Below are 25,738 nucleotides of genomic sequence, written 5' to 3'. Positions count from 1 at the left end.
TTAAATTATCCCAAATTAACATTGTTCTTCCCTTTTTGAGAATTAAGAGATTAATACCTATCTTTTTTCATGCTTTGGTGTCAAACGTGGGATGGGTATTCGTAGCCTCTCTCGAGAACTTTAGAGACGGAGAACAGAAAGAGAGGCAGAGAAAGATCGAAAACGAAGAACGAGGGCAACGCGTGACACGTCGCGCTTGGCGGATACGAAGAAACCCCGGAAATCCCCGGAGAGCGTCGACTGGAAAAGTGGTTGTTTTACGAACGTTACGGAGAGTGCCAGAAGCCGTCGACACGGCGCAATGATAAAAAGGAAGATAAAAAGAGAGAGAGAGAGAGAGAGGAGAAAGAGAAAATGGGAGAGCGAGAGGAGGAAGTGAAAGAAAAGGGAAAAGAAAGTACTCGAGAAAGTGGAAGTATGAAAGTTATCCTGTTGCATTGGCTAACGCGAGCTCAGTGGCGTCAGTGGTCGGTCGGGTCCTCACCTCCTGGGGATTTCGCCGGCGTGTTCCAAACACGTTCGCGGGATCAGGTACAATGGCCGTTGGCCGTTAAGGAAAGGATCTCAGACGAGGGCAGCGTTATTCGCGGTAATCGACGATACGTACGTGCGCGCGTTCGCGAAACAGCGGCCGGGCGAGGCGTTGCGCGGACCCTTTCAAAGGAAAAGAAAGACTTTCGAACGGGGGAGAAACACGCGTTAAAATAGACAGATCGTCGTGAAGATTGCGTGAATGCGAGCGTGCTGCGTGTGACTGTTCCTTAGTGAGTTCGGAGTTGGACCCTCGCATGAGAGAGAAACCGTGTTCGGTCTCTCTCGACGAAGCTTTTCTACTTGTAACGTTGAATATCTCGGAAATCGCGACTTGAATGGTTTTTTATGGACGTGGAAACTTGTAAATTAAGCGAACGATGGAATTTCGTTACTTGACTGCGGAGATTTGCCCCGACTAAAAATTAAAATTTTCTAGAAATTCTGGAAAAAGTGACGTAGGACGTAATGAACTTTAATTTATAACAGGACGATGCCTCGATGCAATTAGCTTGATGTCGCAACATTGAAGCGTTCCGATCGTATCGCGGTAACTTTTATATCCTGGCTTTTAAAATGGCGAAAGGAAGAAACGCAAGAAGTCGCATGTCCGAAACGTCACGATTGTGACGTTTCAATTTGTAACTCCACATCGAACCAGTAAATTGAAAAATTCCTCTGTTATTACACCGCGCTCGCTCGGAGAGCTAACCTTTATTACCCAGCTGCGCGAACGATACTGTCTGAGGGAATGATAGATGAAGACGGGAAATATATTTGAACAACAAATTTAGCGCATGAAACCGTCATAAAGATTGAACGAAACAGGGACATTAATTCGTGAACATCCGCGCGCGTAAAAAAAAAAAAACGGAAAAAAGAATGCCAAATATATCATATTGAGAAAAATCCCTTAGTTAACCGGAACGAAAGCTCTTTTGTTATTTGAAAATCTGTTAGGTAAGCAGATCGAAGAATTACTGTTGCTAATCATTTATCATCATTTATGTCACTTTAACAACATATTACCAAGCCTATACAAAAATGTTTACGCGGGGAATGTGTTAAAAAGTACACAAATATAACGTTAAATTAATATTTTGTCAATATATTACTTTTTAACACGTCCATCTAGTCAAGTAACACAATTTTTTACTGTGTATATTAAATCGATTTGCCCTAACGCGAACGAGTATTCGCGTTTCCGAAGAAACGCCTCGCCCGCGGAACAAAACAAGATTTCTTCCCTCTTATAAATATTTACGAGTCGATCATCGGAGATTTTATGCGACGATCTACTCGGCTTTTTGTGACGTCTCAGTCTGAAATTAATTAATCTATCCGACCGGCAAGTCAACGTTCCGTCCGTCGATCGTTTCGCCCACCTTGACCAAATTAAGGTGGATTAATGCCGGCGAGTGGGAAATAAGAGAAAAACAAGTGGTCTTCGACTATCGGACCGGCCATTGTTTGGCGCGCTGGGGATAAGAGCGGCGAAGGGGGAAGAGATCGCGAAAGGGGCTGAACGCTCTCGCGCTCGGTAGAAAAAAAAAAAAAAAGAGAGAGTCCGATCGGCAAAATGGATTCATCGAGTAACGGCGTATCGCGCGGTGCACGCGAGTGATCGGCGTTTCAATTAAGCGTGAACGAGCGAGCGAGCGCGATCGCGATAACGCCCGCGGTGTGTTTATAACGTTTATTATGACACTTAATCTGGACGATGTCCATTTGAAGGCGCAACAGCTTCGCGCGATGGATATTGCGGCGTATGCGCGCGAGCCGCGAGATCGCAGAATTTAAGCGGAGCAATATCCGCTTAATGCGTATGCAAAATTCCCCTGTTTGTGCGTTTTTGCCCGCGCTGCCGCTTAGCCGGCGACTTTTAATCGAGACGCGACGAATTTCGTGAATAAAAGTCCAGGCTCGAATAATTATTATCCGTTTTTTAAAAACGCGATAATTCGCACGCCCGAACTTTCTATTGAAACTCGGCTTACCTTTTCGCTTAATTTTCGCGTTGGTATCGTGTGCGCTCGCGTGCGTTCGTTCATTCGGCGCTCTTTAATATTTAGAGCGGAGTTCTCTCTTTGCGAAAGAGAGGTAACGCGATGCGACAGCGATATCGAAGGACTATCGCGCGATCCGCGAGGAATCGTATCTTCGACGTTTATCGGGCAGAGACGGCGGGAGGAGCTTTTCGCGGGGAAAACGGAAGTGGCGGAATTCAGGTAGGAGCGCGCGGGATGTGCAGTTCCAGCAAATCGTCGACGGATATAATAGAGAAGGGGCTCGTCGTCGTCTACTAAAGGACGAAAGTTTGTCTTCGTAAGAAAAGAAGAGTCGAGGGCACGAGGTGGAGAGGATCGCGAGTAACAGGATTTTCGGATTAGGGTAACACGGCCCTGGTAATTGTTCCCTTGTCTCGGTTCAATCCCGAGAAGAGGCACGGGAAAAAAGTCTCTGAAACGGAAACGCCTCGGTGCAGGCGGTCGAATAAAGTCGCGCAACTCCGCCCGCTCTCTCGCCCTGATGATTTTATGTTCAATTAACCCTTTGATATATCTTGCGCTCGAGTCACTCCGCGGCTCTCACTGAGAGTCGACGGCCGTCCGTCCTTGTCAAGCATAAATCGCCGATTTTGCATTCCGGAAGAAAGACGACCGCGCTCTGTTGCTTCCCCCTTTTCACTGCTCTCATCGCCACCCTTTTAATTATTTTATAACATTAAAACGCTATTCTCTCGAGATTGCCAAGTTTATTTTGTTAGGAGAAAGATCTCGCGTAACTTTATGTTCAAATTAAGAGATCGAATTTTGCATCCGCATAGAATTGAGAATATTAATATAAGAAGAAAAGAATCGTGACTTCTAGTTTTGTATTAAATTTACTTACTCGTTAATTTAGCGCGTGTTTAATTGAAGTTTGCGACGTGTACGGTGATTCCCCGCATACAGTAAGAGACATTTTGTACTTGTGTTAAAATCGTCTCTTATTAAAATTCTTGCGTTAAATTTTTGACATAATCCTGTGTTAATGTGTTAGTGTGTAAGTGTTAAAATAAAGTATTTTATGTTTCAATGTCAATTAACATGTTATGGATGTTAATTCTGTGTTAATTTTTGACAAGATTTGTGTTATTTTTCAACATATTCATTTTGCATTAAATTAACGCAAAAATTGAAGTAGATCACTTGAGAGACGTAAAATGTGTAAAATTAACACGAAATCTTTTACTGTGCAGGATTCTCCCGGAAAGAAATAAATTATCGGTTACTCGCGGTCGGCGTAGCGTCCCGGCACGTTTGCACACTGAATGATCGCGATGTCCGTCGTCGTGGGCGCGTCAAGTTTCCCGAAGAACTCATGTCGGCTGGTGCTCGCGTTCAAGGTCGCCGCGTCACCACAAACAGCAATTGTCATAACCTGTCCCGAGGAAGAAGAGTCCCCCCGCGGAGGCACGGCGCGTTCCGCGTAACCGATTTACAACCGGCAAATTGCTTTCTCCACTCAACCACAGGCTCGCCACCCCGTCATCGTATCGTACCTCAGCGTATCGAAAAGCTCTTTGCGGTTAGTTCGCCACCCTCTCGTACTCGCTCCCTCCGCTCACCTTCATCCTCATCCTCCTTCTTTTCGCCGCACTATTAACTGTTTTTTCCGCACTCACGTCGTAGCGCGGAGCTGACGCGAGCGGCCTCCCTCATTACGCGCGTTTCAAATCGAGCGTAATCGATATTCAATCGAACGCTTCTCTAACCCCGACGCACGTAATGTCTTCGCCACGTGGGGCGGGACGGTGTCGGAGTAAGGCACGAGAAAAACATAATAGGGGATATAACGCGAGAGGAAGAGAGAGAGAAAATGAAAAAAAGAGTGAGTGAGAGGGACATGGCGAGAACGGCGCGCTCAGTTGGAGACGGACGGGGCGGTAGAACGGGAAAACGGAGAGGAAAGGTGGTGGGTAACGGTACTTCGAGATCGAACAAAGAGTGCTCGAGGGCACTCGGCTAGTTCCAGATGGAAAAGTGGCTGTTTTACGAACACAACGGCCGCTGCTGGAATTCGCCGTGCGAGCACAATGTGACGACTCGAGGGGAAGAAGTCCGAGAGCGCGGAAGGATACCCCGGTACGGCTCGTCTTGTTGTTGTCGTCCCGTTTAATACCCTCGGAGGTGACGAGGAAAGCCCGCCGAAGCTCCCGGGTCTCCTCGGCTCGACCGGCCGTTCGAATATCGTCTATAGGATGAAAGTTGATATCTCGACATCGAGCTCTCTCGGGTCGCGCGTCGTGCAAAAACGTCACAGTGTTGGATATCCGTCGAAAAATTTCTTTATTAAAGCTCTTCATTAAAAATTACAATGCACTTCGAAATTTCGTTAGTTCATAATTCTCGGCGCGAAACTTTCAACAGAAAAATTGAGAATTGAAAAAATAGGAGAGTTTTCATATTTTTAAGGACGGAAATGATTTGCGAAAAATTTAAATCTTTTTTAAAAAAAGAAGACTCAGCAACGAGAGGGTCTTTCGCGTTGGTGCATCGTCGTCGCTCGTAGTCGCGCATCTCCGAAACGTCATCGGACGTTCCTCGTCGTCATCTCCGTCTCTAATCGCAAAATAAACGAAGGCTCAGCCGCGAAAAGCTTCGCATGTCCGCTTTTCATCATAAATCAGACGCTTAACTCTCGCCATAAGCGAACTACCGCCGCAGTTGCCTTCTCCCTGCGGATTTTCGCGCGGATCGATCTCGTCCCGTCCCGTCGTTCGCGTCGTCACCGCCGAATGATTTGTTTTATTCGTCTCTGAAATATATACCGAGCTATCCGCCGATTCCGACCAGGAGTCGGTGCTCCGTACAGGACGCTTCGCACAATAGCCAGGCCGCTGACAATGGCGTCGTTAGCGATGGCCTCGGGCTCTGCTCTCTATTCCACTACCTCTAAGAGAAAGAGAGAGAGAGAAAGAGAGAAAAGGGGAAGGAGAGAAAGAGAGAGTACTGGGTTGCGGTGTACAGGGTGCCCCAGAAGCCGCACGCAACCCCACGTCTATACACGTAGATTCCTCCGCGAATTTGGAGTCAAATTTCCCTCGGCGCGAAGGGACGATCGGGAGAGCTATTCTTCGTCGTAACTTTTTCATTCGCGACGTTGAATGTCTTGGTAATTAAGTATTCTAATCAATTTATTCTTTTCCCGCAGAGAGCCCCGCTCGAAATTAAATAGGGAAGAGAGTTCTTTGTTATCGGAGGACGGCCATTCTTCGTTGTTCTTAAATAAATTCTTTCTCTGCATAGATTATCAGTCGTATCCTATGGAGATTGTAAAAGTTTCTAGTATTTGTGAAAGTTAGTGTTTGAGGTCTCTGAAACACGCTGTACATGACCCTATCATTTTCTATCGCTCTCTACGCTTCTGACCCTTTCCCTTCCGCAAAACCAAATGCAAACGATCTAAGGCCACGCGCACACCGGCGAGCTACGCGCAACGAGCTGTGCGTTTCGTGAAAATCACAAATGAACGGATCGATCGGATAAAATTAAAGAGCAACTAATTCCAATTTTACTTCGATGCAATATTAAAACTCATTCGAACTAAAGTGCTCTTTGTTCCCCTAGACATTTTTAGTTAAAATCGCTCTACACTCTTTACACTTGCGGAACAAGGTTCCTTCACTTTGGGAAGAAGAGAGAAGTGCGGAGATCGAAGTCATTTTATATATAAGGCAGATATAACGTGTGCACGCAACCTAAAACTGACGCTTAGCGTTGGCACTAATTGAGCACTCTCTTTCTCTCCCCTCCGCACTCTCCGTCCGTCGAGAACGTCGGCGATATCGTAATGATCTCCTCCCTCCCCCCGCGATGCACCCAATTTCTTTCCGGTGCATTCTGCGCTCGCAGCCCGGCGAACAATGCGCGCTCTAATTTTCGCGAACGCGCGCGCCAGCGACCCGACACCGTTCGTTACTCATTAACTGGTCGCGATGGAACGAGACAATCGATCGCGCGCGCGCGACCCGTGGCTGCTTGCAAAACTGTTGAATGTGGGGTAGAGATGCAAGCCGGTGTGTGATAATGGTGATAATATGTTGGGGAGGTACATTGTTCGATAATTTACCGTCTCTCTGACGGACGATAATGTCATCTTCGTCGCACACTTACATCGTTCGTTAATTACGATTCGAACGTGTGCAATGCGCGCGTTGCCCGCGCGTGAAAAAAATGGAGAGACAGCAGAAGGAGAGAAAGAGAAGGATATACCCGACGACGGAAAAGTTGATCGTCCGTGCTGCGTAATCGCGAGAGGAAAAGCCCGGCAAATATCGCGAATCGCGAACTATCCTCAACTATCGTTGAACTCGGCAGAACGTACGTTCGGCACTTTCCCATCGGAATCACCGTCGGGCCGGTGAACAATTTCAGTGCCGAGTTTACGGAATCCGCCGAAGAATCCGACGCACCACACCGATCAGATATATACGGTTCGCGCGACGATCTCTCTCGAGTTCATTGAAACTTCGCGGCGGAACTATGGAATCACCTGACAAAGAAGAGATTGATGGCGCCGAATTCTTCGGAAGTATGTACACTGCGCGAATCTGCCTTTTACGGATCCCACGGGGGGCACCATTACTCCGTCGAGAATCAATCTATTCAGAGATAACCGATTATTATAGATTATATCACTCGGATCAGTTCGCTATACCCGGAAGATTATCTTTCACTCGACAAATCGATCTTTTTGCTATGCGATCATTAATTAATTCTTCGTCGCATGCCCTTTGTTTCTTCTCTCCTCGTTATTAATATTGTGTGCGACAATGCATAATGGCAACGTTATCTAACATTCCGCCCACGAGCGTGCCTTTAATTCGCGTAACTCAATCTGACGATTCGAAAGGCGAATCTGCACGTTCAGCAGGCCGCGAATTAGGAACGACACGCGTTGTCCGCTGTAAATAGCCGGCGATCGGAAACACCGCCCACTCTCTCGTTGTCTATTTTAATTTAGCATTTTTGTCCGCTCGTTTTAAAAGCGCCCTCTCCCCCGGCCTCGGCGTTAATTAATACTAATATGGCCGAGCCTCATTAACGGCAACGTTCATTAAATATTCACACCGCGCAGACAGCGCGTATATCCCCGGCCGCATCGATTCAATCGCATTGTGACGGCATGGCGAAATGAAAACTTGCCACCGCTGCCTGATATACCTTTCATCCACTTTTCCCTTCGTTGCGACAGCGATTCAAGCGCGTTCGTAAACGGACGCGACGGGCTCTTTCTGTCTGTCTCGAGAGCGACGGAGGGAAGGGTGAAAGAGAGAGAGAGAGAGAGAGAAAGAGACGGACGCGTCGTCCTATTTCTCTTGTGATTCTTCCACAGCCGCGGAAAGTTCTTCTTCTATTATCTCTTCAAAAAATCCGTCGAAAATTCTGAGAGCTCTCGCTGCGATTTCTCTTTTCGTTTTTCACCCTTCCGATGGCGCGCAATAATAATTATTTTCGCACGAGGTAAAAATAATTATTCGAGTTCTCCGTTTGACGCGTAGCGATGCGTAAGGCGCAGATTGACACATACGTTTTTAAATTTCCCGTGTCGGTAAATGATATTCTTGCATCACGTCGCACGTAACTCGTTACCGTAATTATTCTCTATCTTGCGAAAAGCATATTCCAGAAAAAGAATTGCAATTATCAAGTGATTATTTTTGTTTTCAAGGGGTATCTTCGACGTTACGACTTAAACCGCACAGTGACGGAAATGTACAAGAGAGAAGATGATCGCGATCGCTGGTATTATCCCAACTCGAATTTGCACCCGATTACTAAGTTTGTTTAAATCAGCGGAAGGGCGCATTATGTTAGCCGGTGGAAGATTATCTCCTCGTCGTTAAAGTCAGCGTATTCCACGCCGCCGTCGTCGGATGACGGGGCGTTTAATGGGATCGCGAACGAAGATATCTTCGCGCGGACGTAAAAGGCTTTCTAGTGTGTTGATAGGTTAACGGGATGAACGTGACCTCGACGACGAGATACTTCCGTTAAGCCATCCCCCCGCGTGCAACCCGAAATTCGCAAGCGTGCCGGCCAAAAGAGCGTGTAAATAAAAATAACAAGGGACAGCGGGAAATGAGAGGTGCAGGGACGGTAGTATGGTGGCGACGGCAACGGAGGTGGTGGTGGTAGTGGCGATGGCGGTGCTAGTGGTAATAGTGATGGCGGTAGTGACGGTGGTGGAATCCCCGCTGGGACAGACTCAAACATGTAAATTACGCCGGAAAATATCATGTAAATGCGATTTGCTACGCGGCACACTCGGCGACGGCCAGAAAACTTCCAGCTCCAAACTGGTCTGAATTAATTTAACGGGGTGTAACGTGTGCTGCGCGAGTACTTAACGCGACTTCGGTCGGTGCATCGCCGCGCTATCCCGTCGCCCGGAACCGAAACCGTTTCGGCTGTGCCGAATTATCTTGTTTTTTCTCTCGACAGTCGCGCGCGATAAACAAATAACTCCCTCGCACGCCCGCGTTAAATTTCGCGTGGGGATTATTCGCGCGCTCATGCGACCCGAACGTAATATGTGAATTTTTCGAATGTCCGGCGCGCTTAATAACCGGCCAAAAGAAGCTCGCGTTCTCGACGGACGCGCGAACTCGAACGAACGGAGGATTTAATTCGAGGAGTATTTCGTTGTTTGGTGCCGTTTGGCGCTCTTTCTGTGTGTTGCGCTTATCTCTGTAGCACTTTGTGTTCCCCTCGCTCTCTTTACTACTGTTTCCGGGGAAATTCGGTGCGTTATATTTCCCGATAATGACAAAACCACGTCACGCGGCGTAGCGCCGGCCGCGCGTGGGTGTACTCTATTTTACTATGTAGATTTCCATACCTTAGATCAAAGAGCGCGTGTGAAAAATAAACACGCGCCGCGCGCGCTATCCATTTGCGAAATATAGGAGACAACGCTCGCGTTTTTGACACGAAACCCGCCGAGGTGTAATCTTCAAAGTGATGACTCGATTTCGTTTTGCTCGCGGCGCGATCACGATTGTGTTCACTCAAGTTTATCCGCCGAGAACCGTGCGCACAATGCGCATAAAGGATCCCGCACAAAGGGCCGCATATGCACGGGTATTTAACTCGATTAAGAGCATAATCGTTAATCTCACCGCTGTTAATTCTATCTCGCGCTTGTGACGTTTCACGCTGCTTGGCGTCCTCGCGACTTCCGCGCTGAAAGAATTCGAAATGTGACGCGTTCGCGCTTATCCGGCGAATTGTTTGTTACCGTCGAACGCATTTTTCGAGATGGATAATTTGATTATTGGTTGATGAATCAAGGATATTTGCATCAGCTTGCAAAGTGGATTTTAGTCATCAATCGTCGTCTTGGTCAGTCCAGAATCGAAGTGATGCGTCTTACCTCGTCGGAGAGTCGAGCGAGCGCGAAAATGTTTTCATCGGAACATCCATTTTACCGGCAAATCGAATATCATTGAACCCGCGACGGCTTCAGGATTGCGTAAAAAAAGCTCAAAGCGAAAGCAAGCCGAGCTTACAGTCGAAATTGCGAATTGATCGATACGCGAACGCAAAATTGCGACGTCAAAACGCCGCGCGCTGAAATTACTTGAGAGTTTTTTTTATTTTTTTACCCTTTGATTTTCGCCGATCTCTTTGATCTCGCAGAAAGCCGCGGTTTAAACACACAGTTGGCGTTTTTCCTTATGGTTAATTGCACAATTACGCGCAAGTGCTTGCCAGAGCGAAGAAGACTGGAGAGAAGTTTGAAATATGCGAGCATCTCTGCCCCCCCCCCCTTGCCCCGACTCCCTCCTCCACCCCGAATAGCCCTCTTGATCCTACGTCCCCCTATCGCGGATCAAACGCGCTCGTCGGCTAATGCAAATTTCACGTGTTCCAGAAGCATCGATCGCTTAATTAATCTGTACCGACGTAAACGCGGAGGGTGGCTGCCATGCCGGCGCGACTCCCCCGCGGTGCGGCGGTTTCCCAATGAAATCGAATTTCGCGAGTAATCTCGGCCGTCTCGCGAAGAGCCGTGCGTCCAATCGAGTCGGCCACAGTCGCGCCGGTGGCTGATGGAGCGAGAGGGATACTCATATATATCTCTGGGAAAAAATCTGTCGAATGAAAATTCGCGACAAAATCGACCACGATAAAAATGTGAAAAAAAAAAAGAGAAGAAGACAGAGAATGACTAGTCGGAGGACGAAAAAGGAGAGAGAAAATTTTAATATACATCGCGAAGCGCGCTGGGAGTTTGCCGGGTGAGCGGTTGAGCCAGAAAAGAGACGGGTATCGTGTCAATGAACAATTAGATCGCGCTGAAGTATGAGTAAATTGACTAAATTGTAACCAGAGTTAGAATGAAGAGACGAGGCACTGGGAGTGGGGGCGAGAGAGCGAAGTGGAGATACACAGTAGAGAAGGACAGCAGATTGCCGGCAAGGAGAGACAGGTAAAGAGAGGAACGGAGATAACAAAAATACGAGGACGAGAGAAAGTGAGGCAGAGAGTTTGTTCTGCGCCGGAGGAAAATCCCCTGTCGACACCGCGCGCCGTCACTGAGAAAGAAACTCCGGGACGAGAGGGATGAGAGCGAGTCGTCGGCACTGCGCCGTCCGGATACTGCGTCTAACGCGCTGGCTAACTAACGTCACCCTCGGACATGACGCGCGTTCGGCGAACACAAACCCGCACGGTCCAACGGTACGGCCCTGCTTGATCGCAATCGATAATACGCTCGTCCACTCTGGAGAGGAGACTTCGCAACAATCTCGGAGCAATCTTGACGAAAACGGAAGTCCACGTCCGCCCGTCCTTCGGTAGTGATCCAATCTCGCTCTCTATCTTTTTCTCTCCCGCCCGCCCTCTCTGCCTCCTTTTCTCGAAGTTTCGTTCTACGCACAAGGATGCGAGAGGACCCTGTGTGGTACTTACGCTTCGTTCCCGTTCGCTCCGGATCTGGTGTCCGTTTCCCTCTCGCGAAAGCACGTTCTTCGATTCCGTCCAACGACTCCTTGTTTCTCTCCCGGCGACGTGTAGCGAGTGCGTTCCGAGAGCGCAAGATACGGCTCCTTCGCCGCCGGATGCCCGTGTGCAATACGACGTGCTCGATACGACCGATACGCTCCTGTTGGACGAACTGAGCTCTCCCCCCCTCGCGCCGGCCTTATATAGCCCCCCCACCCCTCTAACATTCCCCTGACGGTCCCCCACTGCCGCAACAACCCCTGTACGCGAGACGTCGCCGTGGGGATGTGGATCCTGGTGGTCCACCGAGGACTCAGCATCCCCCTCGCGTCCTTTCTCGCCCTCGAGAGCGAGGGTGGGATGGAAGGGTGGCTGGGAGGCACGGGGGTGGCCGTGCATTCTCGTTCCTTCGTCTCCCGCACCCTCTGCGAGAGTCGACCATCTATCTCCCTCCGCTTGTCTCTCCGAGTGCACAGTCTGTCTCTTTCCCTCGCTCTCTCTCTTTCTCCCTTTCAACTCCCCTCTCTGTGTCTTTCTCTCTCTCTCTCTCTATTTCGCGCTCTCGTTTTCTTCCTCCCTCGCATTGCTGCTCCTTTTTTGCAACTGACGTTTGTTAAGATGACTTTCATTATCATAGCTACCGCCGGCTGTTCTGCTCTCGCGCGCTCACCGCCGCGCTCTATTCTCATTTTCATTATTTTTATTCGCGCTAATTTAACACACGCGCTTATTATTTCTCATTTATAGATTTCGCCAGCTGCAACCGCGCGCTCTCTTAATCTCGCCACGCGGGGCTCTTTCTCCCGCGACTCTGAAGGGTCCCTGAGATCGGTTCTATTATTCCAATTATCTCTTCAGCTCACGAGTGTGTATTTATTTCCCTCGTTCCGCAACTTCGTTGCGAGTAATATTATGATTGCGGCGGCGGGCTCGCAACTTGGCCAAGTCCCGCGTCTCGTGTAACGGAATCCCGCGCTCTCGTTCGTTTCATCTTGACGATCGACTGAAGCGACTGTCGTTTCACTTCATCGGTATAAAAAAAATTATACGGCTTCGATATCATATTATATCATGTCATTCGAACTTACAAGTGACTCATGAAACATCGATATCGAAGAACCATCAGCCCGATACGATCGTACGGGTACATCGCGGTGCGCCCCGTCCCCGATTTTTCGACCTGATCGTGTGTCAAACAATTTATTTCAATTGTCATTCGTCCCCGTTTACGTTCATTACATTATCTCACTCGAAATCATCTGTCACATTATATAGGACGTGCTTGCAAAAAGTTAGCTCGCGGATAAATTTGATTTTAACGGCAACTCTCTCGCCCGCGCGAGCGCAGTTAATAAAGTTCGGAAACATTATTCCACATTATTAATAAACCATCGTCTCTCCTTCCTCCGCCTGAACTTTCCCCGCCTCTCTCTATCCGCGTATCGTCTCCGGCCGTCTTCGTCGCTCTCTCGTTACACATCCCTCCCTGTCCGTCGTTTGCTCCGTTTATCGCTCTTTCTCTCTCCATTTCCGTCCGCTACCCTTCCACCTCAATCTGCTCTTGTCTTCTACGTCTCGGCCTCTGTCCCTCCCCCTCCTCACTCTTTTGCTCTATCCCTGTCTCATCCACCGTTCCAACCCTCGCCGACCTTCCGCACGTCTCACGCTCGTGCAATTCCATCCCTCCGCTCGCTCGCTCGCTCCCGGCTCTTTCCCTCTCGCTTTTGCGTTACGTCCCAAATGACAATGCGAAAACTTCGTGGCTCAAAATCCCGCGCGGCTTTTCCACGCTCTCTCGGACGGCGGCGGCGACGGCGGCGGCTGCGACGGCGACGGCGAGCCGGAGCGGAGCGGCAAGAGAGAGAGACCTTACGTGTCACGCCAGGAATGTCCCTCGGGGTCAAACCCGCCGGCCCGAGGGGCAGCGACGACGAAGGGCGGCTGTAATAGACGCCTGTATACTCGGATTATCCACGATAAATATTTACGCGCTCTCGTGCTCACTCAAAAGCGCAGCGCGGTCACTGCTGCGGGGCCGCCGCTGCGCTCCCGTTATCGTTAATGGCGGATTATCAGTCTCTGAAACGTCGCTGTTGTTAATTTCGCAAATTCATGTCAGGATATCCTTACGAATGACGGCAATTAAATTCCACCAAATTTCGTCCCTTAATTGTAAGTTCGCTGATATATCACGGGGTTAATTTTTGGAACATTATGTTTCGGCGGCGGTACGTTTACATAATCTCCGTTGATCAGCTGTTTCATTTTTATCACAGCCCCTACGTACCTCCCTTCCCTCGGAGAATAGCGTGTCTGTGAATCGAGTAATCGGTATACTTCGCGTATTCGAATATGGGTGCTAGAGCACAGCTGCCGGTACTGTGCGAATATCAAAAGCGGCGCACGCGAGCACGCGTGTCCGGCGAGCGAGAGATCGAAATAGCGCACGAATCGAGATAGCTCACGGATCGGACTTTTCGACAAAGTCGCGTTAATTCAAGTGATTGGATTAGTGGACGTAGAGGCGAGCGAGTCGATATTGCAGGATGTGTTTTCGGCATCGCACGTCTAACTTCGACTCCGTTGACTTGCTGTAAATCAGCCGCTCAGCGGCGTCAAAAACGTGTGAAACTTTGAAAACCACGAAGAGGCGCTTTTGCGTAGAAAAGCTGGCGCGCGTGCCTCTCCGGGCTCCAGGTCCTCCCGGGACGTGCCCGGGGCGTTCGAACTTGCCGCGCGCTTTTTACTCCTCCATCCTCGCGGCCTACTCGTAATTCATGTGTGGTCGACCACACATCATACACTTGACGCGCATAAATATCATTATCTCCAGCAGGCCGCGTAACTCGATTTAGAGGCGGATCGGACTTCCCCTCATCCCGCGTCTTCCACTTGTCCGGGCCCAGCTTGTCTCTTTCTCTCTTTCTCACTCAAACTCTCTCTACTCCCCCTCCCCCCCTTCTCTCTCTCTCTCTCTCTCTTGTTTGTGTTCCACGCATATCAACGCTAGAGCAGAGACTCGTCTCACTGCTTTTTTCATTTGCAACGCATAGGCGAACCTTCGATCGTTAAAACTATATACATATGTATCGCGTAACATATGTCCGTGTGCGAAAAACGTTTCGCCGGATCGACTCGCGCTCCACATTTTTCACGATTTACGATAAAGTTGATGAAATCTGTCGTACACGCTGGTATCCGCGGACGAACTGCTCTCGGATCCGTTTTATGTACGTGTTAATTGTTTATTTTACACATGTGAAATCGCGCCTACGCTTTTATCCCGCGGATTTTTATTAATATTCTTCGAGCCGGCAAGATACCCGACGATGTATCCGCGCGGAATTCTAAACGGCGCTATCGTGTTACGTTTAAAGAGGCAAGATTGCGCGGATTCAATTGGAAGGGCGGCTTGAACAGTCGAGAATTAATCAACGCGTGGCAAATCCATACTCCGACACACCAGATACGTATAATCCAACTAGCGACCGAGGAAACATGACTGTATCAAGCGCAGTGCAACTGCCGCGTACCATCCGGTTATTTACTAGGAGCTGCCCGGTCCCTTGATAAACGTTTAAATCTATCTGCGAATCTGACCGATTTTTCCTCGTTTTCAGTTGACGAGTCGAGTAATTTATGTCTATTAGTTGAGAATCGATTTCTCGACTCAACGGACGACAAATCAGTGCGCGAACAAAGTTCATAGCGCTCCACAATGCCAAGTTACCTTTGCAGAAAATTGCGATTTGCACGTATAAAAATTAAACTTCTATAGAGACATATATAGCTCTATCCAAAATATATATTGGAGCAAAATACATAAACGGGAACAATGGAAATTTATCGTCCCTTGATTATATAAATCACGGTTATCGTTATAATAATCAATTCCCCTCTCTCTCTCCCTTCTACAATCCCGAATATCTGTACATCCTTTACAAGACGACAAGGCGAGCATAGTATCAACCGCGAAACCGACGATAACCCATACAGCTGGAGCGCTGAAAGTTCCGGAGGACGAGCGATACCGGTCGCGATGATCGGCGGCCGATAATCTAATCAACGAATCGGCGGTGGTCGGCGATACGGTGTCAGGGCCGAGTCACCTGGAGCGACCTACCTGACCTCCGCTGTGCACGTACATGTAATGCGTGCGGGTGGCCGAGCGCAGAGAGACACGCGGATGGAGAGAAAGAGAAAGAGCGTTGCATAGGCAAGGAGAGAGAGGGAGAGGCAGGGAAGGAAAGACAGAGAGCAAGAGAGGGAGAAAGAGAGGGAAAGAGGGAGATAGGGTGCGGAAGGGAAAGAGTCGTGCAGGGGATGGAGGGTCAAAATCCCCTGGTCGTCTCCCTAGGAATTCCTCCCTGCGGCGATGATAGGGAGACACAGGGGTACGGGGAACGGGGAGTCACCCCTTTCGCGGCTACCCCACCCGAGGTGCTACGCTGGTCCTGGTGGGGTCGGAAGGGATGCTGTCGCCATGGCGACCGATAGGCGCGGTGGGGACGTGGGATAGAGGGGCCCGACGGTGGCATTGATCGCTGCGCGCCCATGGACCATCTCGCGGTATCGCCACGGCTGTAGAAGGGGTGAATACGAGTCACCCCTACTATCCCCGCGAGCTCGCGCGCGCGCCACGACGAGAGGAGCGGAGAGAAGAGAGGGTGCCGCGCATCTCGTACCGCACGCATTATGGACTTCGTATTCGTACGGAAGCATGCGTCCAAGTATGGACTTACGTGCTTATGCGCGCCCCTCGAGCTAGGCGTGAATGATTCGTAACGCGGGAGCGCCGCGTCGCTGTATCACCCGGCGTGCAGACGTCGCGATGCGACGCGTCGCGGGAGCGAACGAACGCGTCTCTCCGCGCGCGCTCTCGAGAATTCGCCGTATTGCATTTCTGGCCGGAAACGTCTACGCTACTACGGTCTGTGGATCGTCCGAGTATATTGAAATCTCGTTACGACGACGATAGAGAGAGAGAGAGAGAGAGAGAAGTCTGCACGTTCCAGTTAGAATCGGAGGAAGAGAAGATTTCACGAGCGCGACATCGTATGGCAGATCGTCCGGAAGGCGATCGCGCGAAACGCGCGCTCCCGAGACGAAATTAATAACAGCTTATCGGTCAGCGCGGATTGCGTATCGATCGAGCGTGCGTTTGCGGAGCCTGCGTCTACCCATGCGCGTGGACGTCTCGCGTCCACGGCGGGAAGTAACGCGAGATCGAAGTGTACACGAATATCGCGCGCGGTGTCATTGTTAAAAATCGACCGCTGCGGCGCGAGGATGGACAATCGTAAGGGAAATTAATAATAGCAGCTTGGCCGGTTGCCAAGCTGCTTTCCCGTTTCCGCCTGTGACCTCATTGATCATCGGTCAGCGCGCGAACACGTTACGCACACGGGGGAGTAACGCAAAACGGGGGGGAAAAAAAGGAAAAAAGCAGGCTGCATAAAAATACGTATCGTACGTTCGTAGAGACCTTCGATCTCGCGTTATAAATCTTCGAGTTATTTTTATTTCGCAGAGCACAAATCAGCCACGCGCTCGCTCATGCATCGCGTTACGGTAAAATGTACAGAAACGAGGCGCTGTATCGGCCGCGACGGCATTATCGGTACACCCTTTCGATTAGCTGCAATGTGTTTGCCCGCGACATTCAATGACGCGGTCGGTCGCTATCATCCCTTGTCATTCGCCGTTTCGCCGCCACCGTCCGCCGATCACACGACCTTCGACCTTTTCTCTTCCTTCTTTCTCGTACGAAGATGCTTATCGCGCGCGACGAGCTTTTTGCCGGTCGGGAGAGACGAAAAAGAAAAAAATAGATAGCGATGAAACAAATTCCGGTTAACTCGCAGTCGTTTAAGAGCCGGGCGCGGAAGCTTTATCGCGATCTCGAACGACATTATACTAGGATAAGGGAGGTTTTTAACGCTGTCGTAACCCCATTACGCGCCGCNCCGCGCTAACCCCCCCCCCCCCCTCGTACCCGGGTGGAACATGGACAACGCGGGGTGGGGCGTAAGAGAGATAAAGATACAAAGCGAAACGCACCCCAATCTGGTATTTTTACCCCCGTGCTTTCACTCTCTCTCTCTCTTTTTCTCTCTCTCGCGCGCACACTTTTTCCTCTCCCCTTCGCTCTTCGCGCCGCGCGACATGATGTATCGCGAAAAGATCGCGTAGCAAATTGATTAATATTCGCGGCGGTAACGTTGCGAGCCGGATTGAAAATTTTCGGGAGGGATCGCGAAATTGTTTGAGTCGAGTACTCCTCGACTAACGTAAGCGTAATCCCGCGGCTCGGCGTGAAATGATTGAAACGCTGAACACTCCCGTGATATAATACACAATGTTGAGGTAACATAAATACAACGTATTAAATTAACACATGTTAACGTAAAAAATTTAACACAAATATTTTAACAAAGAACGATTTTAACATAAGTATAAAATGTTTTTTGTTGTATAATGAGTTAACTTTAAAATAAATGAGTAAAAAGTGAGTCTTTTCCAAATAATTTACGTTAAATTGTACGTTAAAGAATAAATTGTTTATCTATCATACGATTTATCTAAAACAATTTTCTATATTCCTTGGAGGTCCGTGCTGTACGGAAGTAAATCAGAATCAAAAAAGAAATTTGTCAAACGTATGAATAATTAAGTTAGGTTAGGTTATCGTAGCCTCTCTCAGAGCGTGGCTGTTTCTCTCGTTCTCTTTCCCTCTTTATTAACTACACTTATATTTGATTAATCTTAGTCCGTTTCGGCGTCAAGTCGAACGATAACGAGATTTCTCTTCACTCACCAGAGTAGCCAGACATCGCCCGTGGCGGTGTGCGCCTCCCTAACAGGTCGTAGGAGAATAATCCTTATATTTCCCGCTAGTATTGCGCGGTCCTGTGCGAGATACAATTATTGTCGGTCCGGCCGAGACGTACCGTGATCACGCGAATGCCCGACTTGAGGCACAGCCTTCGAGCACGCACCAACTAACGAAGGGTTCCAATAATATACGAGCCCTGTCCGCGGCACTGTCGTTTCGCGATCGTCCGATTGCGAACTGTAACGTGGATCGGAAGCGTCGGACCAATCGCATTCTAATTCGCTGCTCTCGCAACGACCCCGCGCGACAATCGACAGTCGATAACTATAAGTCGATAAGTATCGTCATCGCATCGGCGTTCGGTAATATAAACTCTCTCACTGTGACGTCACGCGATTGCTTCTGCAAAAACGCGCGCAAACAATCCGCCATGACAGTCGCGTAACGGAACATTTGAGCGCGCACTCCTCTCGGATCCTTCGAGCGATTCGATGTGGACGTCTTTCCTCGACGGGAACAACGGCAACCATACGACACGTCTCGTGAATCTCTTCTAGTCTCCGATGTTAAGGTAAAGTTCGTACGAGTGGAAATTCCCTCAAAATTAATATCGGGATTAGTCGACTTTGCGGGAGCGACTTAACCTTTAATCTTTCGTCTTACGGAAGTTAACTAGCCGAAGCCCGTTGAGTTTCAATGTTACAACGCGAACCAGTAACTGAGCTTCTTGTCGTGTCTAAGCAAAAAAAGAAAAGAATCGATTTCGCGAGCATGAGAACGACTCGCTTTTCTCACTTCTCTTCACTTATTTAGGAACACCTCACTTTTCCTCACTCTTTTTTACTCGATTTGAGCCCTTCAAAACACTCGATCATAAGAAATCACTTATATAACATAGAAGCTTGTTGCAACATTGCTGCTGCGATATTCTGTATGGGCATGTTTAATAACTTGTTTCTTCAAGGCAGTAGCAGCGTTGAGTGCTGTATTTTCAATGGCACATCAAAGGGGCCACTCATAAATTTAATATTTATCAAGCAAAATTACGTCCCTATACATTTATTTTGCCACCTAAATAACTTTTAATTTGAAACGAAGGTAAGTTAGACATATACACAATATTACAAATACAAAAATATTGTTTCTTTATTTTTCTTGTTAATACTATTTTTATGCATTAGTTGATCTAATAGACACAGATAATAGAATGAGATATATAAATGTTTAAATATATGGATATACTCGTATTTCGAGTATTACTATAAGTTATGGATTTTACATAATTGTATTTTCAAAATAAAACAGCCAATAATTCTGAAATTTTTTTATAATGTTTTTATATTAGTCTTTAATATCACAGTAATTTTTCATTAAAATTCTAAATACGGTTTAGAAGAAAATAAAAATAGGATGGTATGTGCCTAAAATTGAGTATAAAATACATTTTCGATTCTATATATCATGTAACTTTTTTGTTTCCTAAAATTAAAATTTTACTCTTCGTTGATTTGTTATAAAGTCAGTGTTTTTTATTTCTTAGAACAGTGCTTGTAATTATATGCCCATTTTGGCCCAGTTTCTATGGCGATGCCTATTATCCTCCCTACTATTCAGCTGTCGAGTCTGGAGTCATAGTAAGGGGATAGTAGACTTTGCCTAAAAAATCGGGCCAATATGGGCGTAAATGATAATTTCAAACACTGTTTTAGAGAAATGATGTATAACAGATAAACAATTTAATTTTTAACGTACAAATTTGGAAAGTATTCATTTATTATTCATTTTTTTTTTTAAAGCTAACTCACTACATAGCATTTAACTCACTAAAAAGCATTTTGTTCGATGTTAAAATCGGTTCTTATTAAAATTTTGGTATTAAATTTTTAACATGCGCGGCGCGTGTGTTAATTTAACATAATGTGTTTATGTTATCTCAACATTTTGTGTGTGTTGTGCCGATATTCAACATAATTTAAAATAACACATTTCATGCTTCAGTGTCGATTAACGTAATAATTTTGTGTTAATTTGTGACATAATATTTGTGTTACTTTTCAACGTATTCACCCTGTGTTATAAATGAACACAAAAATTTGAGGACCGTTTGGGACATGTGAAATGTGTTAAATTTAACATTTTTACTCTATATTTTCTTACCTTTTCAAGAACGAAATTAACATTTTTCACTATTTTCGACAGCTAAATCGCTTTCATGCCTGATTCCGGACTCAAATTAAAGGGCTTATGATTAACGGCGGGGGGAATCCGTTGAGTAGCTGTGGCGGCGGCGTCGGCACGGCGTTGTATGAAATTTCGCGATCATCATCATCGACACCCTCTTCAGCCGCGGCGTAACCACTAATTAACGAGCACTCTGCTCGTTTCTCGTATACCGGCAAAGGCGAAACGACCGATCGAGGAATCAGTAGCAGCGGCAGTAGTCGCTCTCTCCGGCAGTGTGCTCGCACTTTCATAGCGCCGCGACGACTTGATTCGCTCGCTCTCTCGCAACGGGCCATCGCGGCATTGGATTTTTTTCAGGTCCTTTGCTAATTAAAAAATTCCAACGAACGAAGTCAGATTTCCTGCCGCCGCGCCGCGGCTTACGAGCGAACGCCTGTACGAACAAATCCAATACTGCAACCCATTCCCGCCGACACGCTGCCTCGTTCGTCTCCGGAACGCGTATTTAATTCGTCGCGGACGCGCTCTCGTGCGCTAACATTAGCGGTCTACCGCCGGCAAAACATCGATCGCCGGCGTATTAAGAGTATCCTTCGCGGGACCCCGCGATCTGTATCGGGAATCTGTCGTCGCGGGGTAGTTCTCCGCGTTCTCCTATTCTTTGTCGAAGAGAAAGAGAGGGGCGGACAAGGGATTTTCTCTGGCGCGTTTTTCCTCAAGTAAAAATTACATCGCATAGGACGTCCCACTTTCGTGACGCGGTCGCCACTGCGGGAACCTACATTCCGCTCTTGCGGCCTTCGATTTAACGAGCCGTGGAAGAGTTGAATGGTGTATCCCAATCGATTTATCGGGATACTCGTCGGGTACGCCACTGATGCTTATCACTCCCTTGATTACGCAATAAAAACGCGCTCACGGAATTTCGTACCGGGGGTTTGCGTTACCGTACGAAAGTAACGGAGGCAGGCACGTGCGGAACGCTTCTCAGGAGTCGTTGCTCTTGTTGCACTCGTCATCCTGTTGCACAACGATGCACCATATGCGATGCACGGTTCACCCGGGGAGCCGCCGTTTTTGTCGGCGCCCTCATTACACCGGGCCGTACGTTAACGCGATTCTTAATTTCGCGGACGCGCGCCCGCGTGCGCAATTATCCGGCATACGCGCGCGTACGATGCGGCTTTTATCTTTATTTCGGCGTAATAGCCCGGCGGCACGTCAAGGAAATTAACCGCGGAATGCGGCCGCGGAGGATATTTACGCGGCTCGAGTGGTGGACGGGGGGGGGGAGGGGAGGGACGCGCGCTTGTTAAACATTTTTTAATTAAATCTAAATCGATCGCGCCGGCCGATGCATGCCTGCGCGATAGGAGGACGTACAGTGAGGAGGATCAGGAGGGGGAGGAGGAATGGAGAGGACGAGCGGGTTGAGGGGGTGCGGGCGTTTCGGGATCTTCTTTTTTTGGCGGACGATTCGATACCCGTCGCGAAATTTCGCTGGCCGATGGAAGGCGCCTATTTGTTGTTGAGTTGAATTTTCGAAAAACTACCGTTCGCGAAAAAACACTGAGCCCGCGTCACGTCGCGACTGGTTTTCGTGATGAGAATGCACTTTTCGGAATTTGCAATTACAAATCCACAAAGACGTGGGGAATTTCTCCCCCCCTCTCTCTCTCTCTCGATACGAATGAAATATTTATGCGCGCTCTTTCTTGCCCCAGGAGAAAATATTATTCGAAAGGACCGTGCGCGCATTTCCCGAGATGTATTTATTATCGGCACTTGCGGTCTTTCTCGCGTCTAGCTTTTCAATTCTAGCCGAGCCAGGCACTTCGGGAGCATATTCGTCACGCTGGAGGCAGGCAATACCCGACGACCGCGCCTTTTCTACTTACTCTTTCACCCCGTAAATAGGGATGAAAGGGAGTAATTTCCAATCGAGACCGGCTGGCGAGGGCTGTGCGCCCCGCGAGTCTCTCTCTCTCCCTCTCTCTCTCTTTCTTTCTCACTCTCTCTATCGCCCACCCTGACGCGCATAGCGAGCGTCACGAGAGGCTGCTTGAAATGCGCGACGCGACCAACGTCGACGAAACATGCGCTCGCTCCTCTTGCTGCCATGAAAATCGGTCAGTTAATATCGATACTGGCAGTAGCGTCAGTAACGTCGCTGCACGTGTACACGTAAACAAGTATTAGTTTACATATGTGAAGTCAAATGGGAGAATCGAGGCCGTCGAATAAATGAGGGAAACAGCACGTCGATTATTTGCCCGGCGATAAAATTAGATTATTGCAGACGCATCAAAGGGAGCGCTCCTGTCGATTTATCAATGAGCAATCTCTTCTCGTGCGATAAATTAAGATGAATTGTTACACATATATATATATGATATATATGAGCAGTAGTTCGGTGCAATTTTTCGCGATTTAATCCCATTTACGAAATAACTCTCCGGCGGCTCGCCCTGCTTCTCGCCGGCTAACGATTACGACACGCGGCATATTCGTGCGGATTTAATGTAGCGTTATTGATAATTTTGTGGGCCGTCTGTTCTTGACGTATTCCGCGCGACAGATGAATGGTCGCGCACGCGCGCGCGCGGAAAGGAGGCCACGCTCTCGAAATCTCGTTAACGCGACATCCTAATTTAAAGTTACGCCAATCTACGTGAGCTGCACCTCGGACTATCTAAATTGCTAGCCGCAGTATCTGCATTGTGCGCGGACAATCGTGTTATCTTAACCGCCCAGTGATGTCCTCCTTGTCGCTGTTTAACGAAAATTAAAAGACATTACTATTCAACGGATCCGAAACGATTCCGAGAGAAAATGACGCAATTGGCGAAATATAATTTCGACGATCTCCCGTCGCTACCGAAGGAACAATTAAACGAACCCTCGAGTCGAAGATAAATTGGTATTGCTTGTGCGTAAACAATTTACGACGGTGCATGATTTTAGACTTCGATACCGAACGCGCAGAACACTCGGTCGCGACGCGATCTTTGGGCACACGAACCTCGACTTTGCGCAAGTTTACGTTAATTTCCGCGTGGAAAGCGGGACTCTGCGGAATAGAGCACTGCCTCGATGCAGAATCAATTATGCTCAACAATCGAACTTCCCCGCGAACGAATGAGAGAAATATGTTTCGCCATGGACAATGTACACCGCTCCGCGACGCTTCCCCCGTTCCTGCCAAACTTATTATTCACGAATTATATTTTTTTTACCGACAAAAATACCTCGCGTAATAAGAGATTATCGAGCACGACGTAGTAGAAAAGCGATACCACGTGATGCTACTTCCTCCCGTTTGCTTTTGAAGAAACGTTCATTTTAAATTCTCGTTCGGAGCGCACCGTCGAGGCTTCGTTTCTACGACGAAATTAATAATTAATATAGGAAATGCAGAAAATAACGTTTAACATATTATAACAGTTTCACTGCCACGATATCTCGAAACTCAATTAAAGTTTGAGTGAACAATGTTATGATAAATAAACGCGATTTATGATAAATTTATTAGCTCTTTATTGGCCACATATTTAATTTATGGTGTGCAATTAATTGCGTTTTGTACGTAAGTTAATGAGTTTCGGTGGTATAAAAATCGATGATCTCCACGACGGTTAACGTGTCGATATTATAATATGGAGAATGTATAGATATTATAATACGAAGTTAAATGATTCATATATATAGATATGATAATACGAAGTTAAATGAAAGAGTCTAGTAGTATCATGTCGAAAGGTATACATATTGAATTGTACATTAATCATGTACGATCCTCGTAATAACAACATAAGAAACAAACGATGCAGCTGAAATCAAAACAGTTTTCGACTTCAATATGAACTCGTCGGACCTCGTCGCATGCTATCCCCTCCCCTTCCAAATTGGTTTGAATAATCGTGAAATATATTACGGTGCGACGAGCGCGTTAAATGTGCCGAAACCATTCTAGAAGGTGATAGCGTTCTAAAATTAATGAGTAATTTGGATAATTAGTACATTTCTTATTAGATTAAAAAATAAATAAAACCACTCGGTTTTTCGTTAGTTTGATATCGTATATCATCCTATTTCCGAATCGTATATTATTCCTATTTATCCGAATCAAGTAATTTTTCCATATTATTGTAACTAACCAAAAAAAACTGTTTTTTATTTCAGATCTGGAGTTTGGACAACATCGCGGCAGCTGGGATCTTCGGAATATTCCTCGGTGGACGTTGCACCGGAGGATCGGGCCGAGCAGGGTCGGCTCGAAGGTAAGCTCAAAGATTCTGCTCTTTTTTCTATTTCTTTGTCGATGATAACTGAGATGCAGAAGTCAATATAACTCGTATCACGACCAGAAAGAGTTAATGTACTCGTATCTTTATGCTTCTTACACCGAATTTTCGAATATGACTAATTCAATTGTTCCTGCTTTATGTTCTAGATCTTGATGCAGAACGCGGCCAGCCCTGAATTCGGCAGTTCGGTGAGCCTTGAAAAAAACATATACCGGCAAATTATTTTTCTCCGTGTATCCAAATGAAATAGCTTGCGTTTTGTGTTAAATCGCGAGACGAGTGCGAAATAGGTGATTCGCAAAAAGACTCAAAGTTCACCGAAGAAGCGGCAATGAGCCGCTTTTATCCTGCGCACCTTGTTGGCTTGATTAACGCTGTTGACGCGTCAAGTTACTTCACCGCGCGTACGACTAAGTTATTAAATCCATCAACGAATCGTGCTAACACAATACCTCGAAGAATCAAATCAAGTCGCGCGAAATCAATGCGAAGGACGAACAATCGGTTAACTGAATAATTGACTTAAGACTTCGCCCGCGGGCGCGCGAATAAATTCGCGCAAGCTGCGTCGAATCGACGAGAGGGATGTTAGACCGCGCGGCGTTTCGTCTCCCCCCCCCCCTCTCCTGCCTCCCTCGCGCTAAATACGCTCGCGAGGTGCGCATTGATAGCCAAACTTGAAAGCGGCAAGTTTCGCAGGCGAGCGCACAATGTATTTTCGCGAAATACAATATCGTCGCCGCTGCCGCGTGCGCTCGCTCGCTCGCGCGCGCAATACTTAGCGTCAGCCGTCGAAAACGTCGCACAATACCGCGTTACGGTGTCGTGTAGCGTTGCGAGGGCGATTAGATCTCCGTTTCCAGCGCCACCTACCCCTCCCCCCCCCC

Source organism: Dinoponera quadriceps, unplaced genomic scaffold (genome assembly GCF_001313825.1).
Source record: "Dinoponera quadriceps isolate SergipeBrazil2010 unplaced genomic scaffold, ASM131382v1 scaffold696, whole genome shotgun sequence".
NCBI lineage: Eukaryota > Metazoa > Arthropoda > Insecta > Hymenoptera > Formicidae > Dinoponera > Dinoponera quadriceps.
This window is presented reverse-complemented; position numbering follows the sequence as displayed.